Below are 11264 nucleotides of genomic sequence, written 5' to 3'. Positions count from 1 at the left end.
GATTTACGTTTTTAGTAAATCGTGCTGACCCGTGATAGGTGGCACCTCGGTAAATAGTACTTCAGCCTATGATAGATTTACGATTTACGTTTTTAGTAAATCGTGCTGACCCGTGATAGGTGGCACCTCGGTAAATAGTACTTCAGCCTATGATAGATTTACGATTTACGTTTTTAGTAAATCGTGCTGACCCGTGATAGGTGGCACCTCGGTAAATAGTACTTCAGCCTATGATAGATTTACGATTTACGTTTTTAGTAAATCGTGCTGACCCGTGATAGGTGGCACCTCGGTAAATAGTACTTCGGCCTGTGATAGGCGGTACATTTACGATTTACATTTTTAGTAAATCGTGCTGACCCGTGATAGGTGACACCTCGGTAAATAGTACTTCGGCCTGTGATAGGCGGTACATTTACGATTTACGTTTTTAGTAAATCGTGCTGACCCATGATAGGTGGCACCTCGGTAAATAGTACTTCGGCCTGTGATAGATTTACGTTTTTAGTAAATCGTGCTGACCCATGATAGGTAGCACCTCGGTAAATAGTACTTCGGCCTGTGATAGGCGGTACAATTATGATTTACGACCCTTCGAGGAGGGTTTTGATTGGAATTCTGAGTCCATGCATGACGCATTGCATTAGGGTGCTTGGCACGCTAGTCGTGTTTGATTCAAGATTATGATTGAGTGTTTGAACTCAAGTTGTCATGGTGATTGTGTTATAATTGCCAAGTGTGAATGTTTTGGATTGTGTGAAAGTGTACTGATTGCGAAACCATTTCGAAACTCAAGTTGTCGTAGTGATTGTGCTATAATTGCTAAGTGTGAATGTTTTGGAATTGTGTGTAAGTGTGATTGATTGCAAAACCATTTCGAAACTTATGTTGTCGTGGTGATTGTGTTATAATTTCCAAGTGTGGATGTTTTGGAATTGTGTGTAAGGGTGATTGATTGTGTAAGACCCATAATTTTAAAGTACCCTTTTATGTATTTTTGGTATATTTTGGATTTTGGCTCGGAGGCTTTTAAGCCAAAGTTAATAATATTTTGGAGTTTTATAATCAAAAAGATATTTCGATGCCAATTAGAATTTCTCGTCGATAAATAAATTGAATTTAACTGCGGTAAATACTTTACGGTTAATTTAAGGCGTTTCGGGTGAAACGGTAATTTAATAAATATCTAGATTTTGAGATATTTGTTAAGTTATATTTATTTTATATATATATATGTTTGCTTGGAGGGAAAAAGAAAGGAAAACTAGAAGGAAGGAAAAGGAAAAGAAAATAGTATATAAAGGAAGGAAGGAAAAACAAAGGAAAGAAATAGAAAGGAAGGAAAACCTAAAATTTCCATCTCCTTCCTCAGGTTCACGCAAGAAAACCAAAAATCCATCCTTTCTCCATTCTTCGTTTTCGTTGCTTCCTTTCCTTCAAAGCTAGTGACCCAAGGTTGGGTGAGAGTTAGATCAAGGTTTTCGTAACTCCACTCTTCCTCTTTGATTCAAAAACGAAGAAAAACGGTTTTGAGATCCAAACACAAACCCCTCCGTTTCTCCTAGATCCAAACCTCTTTTCTCGAAGAGATAGAAGGGAAAGTTGCTCACCACCACGCTACGGTGCTAGTGAACTAATTTGGAAGCGGCGTTGCGAGCGGAGATTTTACCGGAATTTCTCGCGGTACCGGAAACGCACGATAAAGCTAACGTTGAGGTAAGGGCTCCTTCCAAACTTCTAGCTTGCATTAGGGACTTATCTGTAGTTGTGTGGGAAGGAATTTGTTAGGGTTAAATGTATCGATTTGGGGAAAAACGAAACTAGTGCGTTATGGGTAAAAACCTTAGAGTTAGGTTTTGTTTATAGTGATGAATGTTTCGTGGTAAATGAATTTGAATGTCATTGTGTATGATTATGGGTAAATGAAATTTGATGTATCTGGGTGTTATGTTGCGTGATTTGTGTTCGTTGTATTTGGTGTGTTCGTACTTGATGTTTGTTAATTGGTGTGGTTGTTGTGAATTATGGTTTGAATGTGAAAGTATGTTTGAATTTGTTTCTGTGGAATTGCTTTTAGAGACCTACACTTGAACGTAGAGTTCGGACCGGGAATTTTGAAATTCGGAATGATTAAGATCTCGAGTGGATTACTTGAAGACATTGCGAATTCTCAGGATGACGTCTTAATTCAAGAGAAGAGGAATCTAATAGTACAAGGGAAGACGACTGAGTTCAAGATTGGGGCTGATAATGTTTTGCGGTGTAATGGTAGGATTTGTGTACCAGCCATTACAGATATGCGGAAAACGATTCTAGAAGAGGCGCATAAGAGTAAGCTGAGTATTCATCCTGGGGCAACAAAGATGTATCAGGATTTGAGGCAGAATTATTGGTGGCCAGGAATGAAGAAACATGTGGCGGAATATGTATCCACTTGTCTAACTTGTCAGAAAGCGAAGGTGGAACATCAGCGACCTGCTGGAATGTTGCAACCTTTAGATATACCTGAATGGAAGTGGGACAGCATTTCCATGGATTTTATAACCGGATTACCGAAGACAAGGAGGAAGAATGATTCTATATGGGTGATAGTGGACCGGCTGACTAAATCTGCTCACTTTTTACCGGTAAGGACCACCTATAAGGTAGATCAGCTAACGGAGATCTACATTGCTGAAATTGTGAGGTTACACGGGGTACCATCGAGCATTGTATCAGACCGTGATCCGAAGTTCACATCGCATTTTTGGGGAGCATTGCACGAAGCGTTGGGAACGAAGCTACGATTGAGTTCAGCTTACCATCCACAAACGGACGGACAGACTGAAAGGACAAATCAGTCCTTGGAAGATCTGTTGAGAGCATGTGTTTTAGATGATAGAGGAAGTTGGGATGATGTACTTCCGTTGATTGAGTTCACTTACAACAATAGTTTCCACGCGAGCATTGGAATGGCACCATATGAGGCTTTATATGGGCGCAAGTGTCAAACGCCCTTGTGTTGGTATAAAGACGGTGAGAATATGATTGTCGGACCAGAGATGGTGCAACAGACCACAGCTAAAGTAAGGAAGATCAAGGAGAAAATGAAGACTTCACAAGATCGCCAGAAGAGTTACGCGGACAAGCGTCGCAGACTTTTGGAATTCGAACAGGGTGACCATGTATTTCTGAGAGTCACACCTACTACTGGAGTAGGTAGAGCCTTGAAATCGAAGAAGTTGACTCCGAAATTCATTGGACCATATCAGATTTCTGCACGAATTGGGCCGGTTGCTTATCGGATTGCATTACCTCCGATACTGTCCAATATCCATGACGTGTTTCATGTGTCGCAGTTGAGGAAATATCTCGCAGATCCATCTCACGTGATCGAACCAGACACGATCCAGCTAAAGGATAACCTGTCGTTCGAAGTACCACCCGTGAGAATTGATGACAGGAAGATTAAGCGGTTGAGGACCAAGGATGTTTCGTTGGTCAAGGTGATCTGGAACCCAATTACTGGAGATGCGACTTGGGAACTGGAGAGCAAGATGAGGGAACAACACCCAGAGTTATTTATCGATGCATAGTTTCGAGGACGAAACTAATTTTAGGGGGGGAGTAATGTAAGACCCATAATTTTAAAGTACCCTTTTATGTATTTTTGGTATATTTTGGATTTTGGCTCGGAGGCTTTTAAGCCAAAGTTAATAATATTTTGGAGTTTTATAATCAAAAAGATATTTCGATGCCAATTAGAATTTCTCGTCGATAAATAAATTGAATTTAACTGCGGAAAATCCTTTACGGAGAATTTAAGGCGTTTCGGGTGAAACGGTAATTTAATAAATATCTAGATTTTGAGATATTTGTTAAGTTATATTTATTTTTTATATATGTTTGCTTGGAGGGAAAAAGAAAGGAAAACTAGAAGGAAGGAAAAGGAAAAGAAAATAGTATATAAAGGAAGGAAGGAAAAAGGAAGAAAGGAAAAACAAAGGAAAGAAATTGAAAGGAGAGAAAATAGAATTTTCCATCTCCTTCCTCAGTCACGCAAGAAAAAACCAAATTTCCATCCTCCTCCATTTTTCGTTTTCGTTGCTTCCTTTCCTTCAAAACTAGTGACCCAAGGTTGGGTGAGGGTTAGATCAAGGTTTTCGTAACTCCACTCTTCCTCTTTGATTCGAAAACGAAGAAATACGGTTTTTGAGATCCAAACACAAACCCCTCCGTTTCTCCTAGATCCAAACCTCTTTTCTCGAAGAGATAGAAGGGAAAGTTGCTCACCTCCGTGCTACGGTGCTAGTGCACTAATTTGGAAGCGGCGTTGCGAGCGGAGATTTTACCGGAATTTCTCGCGGAACCGGAAACACTCGATAAAGCTGACTTTGAGGTAAGGGCTCCTTCCAAACTTCTAGCTTGCATTAGGGACTTATCTGTAGTTGTGTGGGAAGGAATTTGTTAGGGTTAAATGTATCGATTTGGGGAAAAACGAAACTAGTGCGTTATGGGTAAAAACCTTAGAGTTAGGTTTTGTTTATAGTGATGAATGTTTCGTGGTAAATGAATTTGAATGTCATTGTGTATGATTATGGGTAAATGAAACTTGATGTTTGTTAATTGGTGTGGTTGTTGTGAATTATGGTTTGAATGTGAAAGTATGTTTGAATTTGTTTCTGTGGAATTTGAAAACCATTAGAGTTAAACGAGTATTAAAAATGGGGAATCTTTTAATACCTCGGTTTACTTAATGTGTATTTGAGGAAAATGTTTAAGTTAACTGGGCGTTGAGAATGGGGAATCTCTTAATGTCTCGGTTACTTAACTATCGTTTTTGAAAATCGTTTCGGTAAATGAGTATTAAGAATGGGGAATCTCTTAATATGACTGTTTGCTTAACGTTTTGTTTTGAAAATCATTAAGTTAAATCGGTATTAAGAACGGGGAATCTCTTAATGACTTATTTAATTAATGTTGTTTGAAAGTCGTTTCGGTAAATGAGTATTAAGAATGGGGAATCTCTTAATATGACTGTTTGCTTAACGTTTTGTTTTGAAAATCATTAAGTTAAATCGGTATTAAGAACGGGGAATCTCTTAATGACTTATTTAATTAATGTTGTTTGAAAGTCGTTTAAGTTAAATGGGTATTAAAAATGGGGAATCTTTTAATATCTGCATTTGCTTAACGATTGTTGTGAATGGAGTCTGTGTATGCTCATGCATTTCATTTGGTAAATTGTGTCGACCCGTGATAGGTGACACCTTGGTAAACTGTACTGACCCGTGATAGGTGGTACATTTACGATTTACGTTTTTGGTGAATTGTGCTGACCCGTGATAGGTGGCACCTAGGTAAACAGTACTGGTCTGTGATAGGCGGTACGTTTACGATTCCCGCTTTTTCTTTTAGTAAATCGTGTTGACCCGTGATAGGTGACACCATGGTAACTGTACTGACCCGTGATAGGTGGTACATTTACGATTTACATTTTTGGTGGATTGTGCTGACCCGTGATAGGTGGCACCTAGGTAAACAGTACTGGTCTGTGATAGGCGGTACGTTTACGATTCCCGCTTTTTCTTTTAGTAAATCGTGTTGACCCGTGATAGGTGACACCATGGTAACTGTACTGACCCGTGATAGGTGGTACATTTACGATTTCCGCTTTTTCTTTTAGTAAATCGTGTTGACCCGTGATAGGTGACACCATGGTAACTGTACTGACCCGTGATAGGTGGTACATTTACGATTTCCGCTTTTTCTTTTAGTAAATCGTGTTGACCCGTGATAGGTGACACCTCGGTAAACTGTACTGACCCGTGATAGGTGGTACGTTTATGATTTACGCATTTTAGTAAATCGTGCTGACCCGTGATAGGTGGCACCTCGGTAATTGGTACTTTGGCCTGCGATAGGCGGTACAATTATGATTTACGGCCCTTCGAGGAGGGTTTTGGTTTGGAATTCCGAGTCCATGCATTTTGGCATATACGCATTGCATTAGGGTGCTTGGCACACGAGTCGTGTTTGATTGAGTTTTATGATTGAGTGATTTGAATTTGATTTATCGTGTTAATTGCGTTGAAAATGCTAAGTGTTATGTGTTGATTATTGTGTGTAAGTATGATGGTTATCGAACCTTCGTGTGTCGTAGTAATCGCGTAGGAATTGCTAAGTGTTAGGTTGTGGACTTGATTAGGAATGACTTAGGTTAATTCATGAATTTTTGGAAAACTGATCAGGGAAATCGATTTCCCAATCGATTGGATGAAAGACAGGGGCTTGGCCAAATGAACAAAATCGATTAGTCAATCGATTTTGTAAATCAGCCTTTTTAAAATCCCTTTCGAAATCGATTGCCCAATCGATTAGGCCTTAAGTCAGGGGCTCAGGAACCAATCAATCGATTTACCAATCGATTGAATTCAGCCCAGGATTCTGTTTTCATTAAGAATCCCTCACCAAATCGATTAGGAAATCGATTGGCTCGAGACCAGGGGCTCAGGAACCAATCAATCGATTTACCAATCGATTGAATTCAGCCCAGGATTCTGTTTTCATTAAGAATCCCTCACCAAATCGATTAGGAAATCGATTGGCTCGAAACCAGGGGCTCAGGAACCAATCAATCGATTTACCAATCGATTGAATTCAGCCCAGGATTCTGTTTTCATTAAAAATCTTCACCCCAATCGATTGCCCAATCGATTGGCTCAGTGAAAATCCTCATTTTTAGTTGTATGATTAATTGCTCATGAATCTATCCATGTCTTGTTTTATCGTGTGTTAATTAGGAGATCGAGAACTGCATTTTACCTTCATTTTCATTGGCAATGTACTGTATGAACTTTTCGCATATTGAAAATCCCGTTAAGGTGCATGCCTAGTTAAAAAGTTGTTTTGAGCATTCAAAAACTTAATTGCTATGTGTTAACTGTTATTTTCTGGTTGGTGACCCTTTACACTATTGTGGAAATCTGGGCTTTGCCCTCAAATGAGAGACAGGACGGCCCTACCGGTTCGTACCCTACAGACAGGGATGGAGATGGGAACGCTTGACTGCTGTCACATTAGGAGGATCTCACGGGGCGCGTGGAGATTACTCAGGGTGTATAGTTTTTTGGTAGGATGATCAGATTAGGATGATGTATAGGGACTAGGGGTCCTTCTTTTTGGTTTGGAATATTTTAGTTTTGGAAAACTGTACTTATACAAATATTATCAGTTGGATATCATCTTTGAATGGGTCCCATGTACCATTTGATGTAATGTAAAAATGTTTTGGATTTATAATTGAAGAAACTTTCCCGCTGCGTAAATTATAATGACTCAATTATTTATCCAAAAGCATTTCCTGATTTATTTCTTTGCTCGTTTTTAATTAATTTTAGAAAAAAAAAATATACCCTCGCTTTGAAAAACGGGGTGTTACATGGTTCGTACCCTACGGACAGGGATGGAGATGGGAATGCTTGACTGCGGTTGTGTTAGGAGGATCTCACGGGGCGCGTGGAGATTACTCAGGGTGTATAGTTTTTTGGTAGGATGATCAGATTAGGATGATGTATAGGGACTAGGGGTCCTTCTTTTTGGTTTGGAATATTTTAGTTTTGGAAAACTGTACTTATACAAATATTATCAGTTGGATATCATCTTTGAATGGGTCCCATGTACCATTTGATGTAATGTAAAAATGTTTTGGATTTATAATTGAAGAAACTTTCCCGCTGCGTAAATTATAATGACTCAATTATTTATCCAAAAGCATTTCCTGATTTATTTCTTTGCTCGTTTTTAATTAATTTTAGAAAAAAAAAAAATATACCCTCGCTTTGAAAAACAGGGTGTTACAGATTGCAAAACTATTTCGAAACTCAAGATGTCGTGGTGATTGCACTATAATTGCTAAGTGTGATTGTTTGGATTTGTGTGTAAGTTTTGATTGGTTTCGAAACCCTTTAAAAAGCTGAATTTTGCTGAATTTTGTTGTTTTCCTGTTGCTGTCTTATGTGTATTCGAATACAGAAAGCTATATTTGAATACAAACATGCTGTTTTTGCCACTGACTTACTGTGTAGTCGAATACAGACAGTTTTATTCGAATACAGACATGTTGTTTTGCTACTGACTTGCTGTGTAGTCGAATACAGAAGGTTGTATTCGAATACAGACATGTTGTTTTTGCTGTTGAATGCTGAAACAGCCTTGTATTCGAATACATAGATGCTGTATTCGAATACAACAATGCTGTTTTGTTAAAAACTTCATTTTTCAACCTTGTTTATGCATGTTTGGCATATGGAAACCCTTTTAAGGTGCATGCTAAGTTGAAAGGTTATTTTGTGCATTTAAAAACTTAAATGTTATGTGTTAATTGTTAATTTCGGTTGGTGACCCTTTACAACTATTGTGGAAATCTGGGCTTTGCCCTCAGATTAGAACCAGGACCATCCTATCGGTTAGTACCTTGTGGATGCGAATGTAGTTGGACACACCTGACTGGAGCTATGTGAGGAGGATCTTGAGGGGCGTATGAAGATCACTCGGGATGTATAGTTTTTTGTAGAATGATCAGATTAGGTTGACGTATAGGGACTAGATGTCTTTCTTTTGGGATCTGTTTAATTTAATTTGGAAGACTGTACCTATACCAATATTGTCAGCTTGACATTTTATTATTGGTGGGTTCCATGTACCACTCTTTGATGTGTAAATACTTTGGATTCGTATTTCAAAAACTATTCCGCTGCTTGTGAATTCTGTTGACTTATTTGTCGTTGTGTTACGACTTAAATATTTATCCAAAAGTATTTCCTTATTTATTTCTTTTTCATTATGAATTTGTTTTGAAAAAAAAAATTCACTCACGCTGTTAAAAATTGGGGTGTTACAAGTGGCTTAATTCCTTTCCTGCCAATAGATCACCACATGGGATGACCTCGAAGATAAGTTCTTGGAACAATACTTTTCCCCAGCTATGTTCGTTAGAAAAAGGCAAGAGATTTCCAGTTACAAACAGAAAGAGGGAGAATCTCTTCGTGACACTTACAAGAGATTCAAGAGTTTACTAGTAGAATGTCCCAATCATGCTTATGACGACACTGCCCAGATGCAAATATTCTGTAATGGTTTGAGGCCTAGCACTAGAATTATGTTGGATGCCACAGCAGGTGGTTCTTTGAATTACAAGACCGCATCAGAAGCACGAAAAATAATTGAGATCGTGGCATCAAATGAACAAATGATGTTGTATGATAGAGGTGGTGGGTCAACAAGTGGTATATTGGAATTGAATGTTATGGATGGGTTGGCTCCAGGCAGGTTGCTCTCAAAACAGATAGAAGAGGTTATCGCCACTAAGATAAAGAAGGGGATGGCAGCTCTAAATATACAACCCTAAGTGGCCTTTGTCAAATTATTAAAGCATACTAGTTGTAACTTTTATGGGGGAGCACATAAAAATGGAGCTTGTGAAGCACTGGATGACAATGAGATAGAAGAACTAGAAGAGGTGAATTTTGTGAGTAATAACGGGAAGCAGAATAATCCCTACTCTAGTACGTACAACCCTGGTTGGAGAAATCATCCAAATTTTTCTTGGAGAGATCAGCAAGGTAGATCTCAGGGTCAACAAGGAGGTCAACCAAACCAATTTCCACCTCGAAAGGCTGCTTTGGAGAGTGCTATGGAGAAATTAGTAACAAGCACAAGTTCTTTCATTGACGAGTCAAGAGCCATTCAGAAAAATCACTATGCATCAATAAAGAATCTAGAGAACCAACTGGGTCAACTTGTTCAACAAATGGCACAAAGAACGCATGGAAATTTTCCTAGTGACATAGTCCCAAATCCATGAAATAATGTCAATGCAGTGACAACAAGGAGTGGCAAGGTAAGTGAACAAGTACCACCTAAAGCCAAACAAAGTGGAAGTACTCCGACTTCAACCCACCCGAAGAAAATGGTCACACCGACATCAGTTGAGGAGCACTGTAAGACCCATAGTTTTAAATTCTTATTTATGTATTTTGGTATTGAACTCTGAGGCTTTATAGCCAAGTTATTGATATTTTGTGAGTTTAATGCCCAAAAACATCTTTTGATGCCCCGATTAAAATTATTTGTCGATAAATAAATTAGATTAAGTACGGTGAATCTTTCGTCGAAGATTAATTTATTTATGTTACGAATAATTTAATACCGGGAAGTTTTGTTAAAAATATCTCGGGTGGCTGAAAATTGTATTTGTCAATTGAGTTGCGACAAGAGTAGATATTTTTAACAAATGGTTTGAGAGGTTATGGGTGAAATGGTAATTTTGATAAATATCTAAATATTTTTAGATATTTGTTAAGTTATAGTTAATATATATCCCTTTTAATGGTGAAAATTTTTGTCCAAACCAATTGTGTGAATGGGGTGATATTTCTAAGTATGATGCATATGTCTCCCTCTGTCGATTTGACCGACGCACCATGGAACAAAAGAGAGCTCAGGCAGGTTCCAAATATGCCCAGCAACGGTATGGTGTGGGAAATCTTACTGTTGATTATCGGCTTCTACACTATTTCCTTAGCTACATTCTGGTTCCGAAAGCTGGAAATTACTCCCAAATTTCGGAGTTTGAATAGCAAATTATGAATTTCATGTTTGAAGGTCGTCAACTTAATTGGGCATTTTTTGTGAAATCTATTATGTTTGGCTCTCGCGAGGCAATTGGCTTACCCTATGCAAAGGAAGTTTCACGGATTTTGGAACACTTTGGTGTGGACTTCTCTGATGAAGTTATGTTTACACCCACCAAAGAAAATATGTTGGATTTAGGTGTCTTGCCTAGCATGCGGATAATATGGAATGAAGAGCTTGAAGCATTTGTGCATAAAGGTGATCATGGTCAACCATCTGATGATGCACAAGAGGACAATGCTGGAACCTCCAACGCTGCTGCTCAAGGAGATGAAGATGGCGAGGAAACTGCATCTGATGATGATTATATCTCCAATCAAATGATCATGACTCGCCTTGATTCTTTCCAAACCTTCTTCCAAACTCAATTCGACAAGTTGACCACCTCTATCGACACTCGCTTCACCAATATTGAAACTACTATTGCTCGCAATCATGACGCACTATCTCAAGACATTAGTAATTTATCAGACAAACTTGATCATTTCCACATCCCGACAGATTTTGATTAAGTCCCTTAGTTGCTATGTACTAATTTAACTTTTTGCATTATGTATTACTATGATCTTTGTTTTATGAACTCCTTTGTC

At 38.5% G+C, this 11264-nt stretch overlaps 1 non-coding gene across 1 annotated transcript; it reads right to left on the bottom strand.

The window, feature by feature from the left end:
• Positions 1-8974: 8974 nt before the first annotated feature.
• Positions 8975-9080, bottom strand: LOC113784602 (small nucleolar RNA R71). Its single transcript, XR_003470686.1, has one exon. It is a non-coding gene; the product is annotated as a small nucleolar RNA R71 (small nucleolar RNA).
• Positions 9081-11264: the final 2184 nt, after the last annotated feature.

Source organism: Cicer arietinum, chromosome 7, assembly GCF_000331145.2.
Source record: "Cicer arietinum cultivar CDC Frontier isolate Library 1 chromosome 7, Cicar.CDCFrontier_v2.0, whole genome shotgun sequence".
NCBI classification, from domain to species: Eukaryota; Viridiplantae; Streptophyta; class Magnoliopsida; order Fabales; family Fabaceae; genus Cicer; species Cicer arietinum.
The sequence above is the reverse complement of the archived record's forward strand: the minus strand, read 5'-3'. Positions and strand labels throughout refer to the sequence as shown.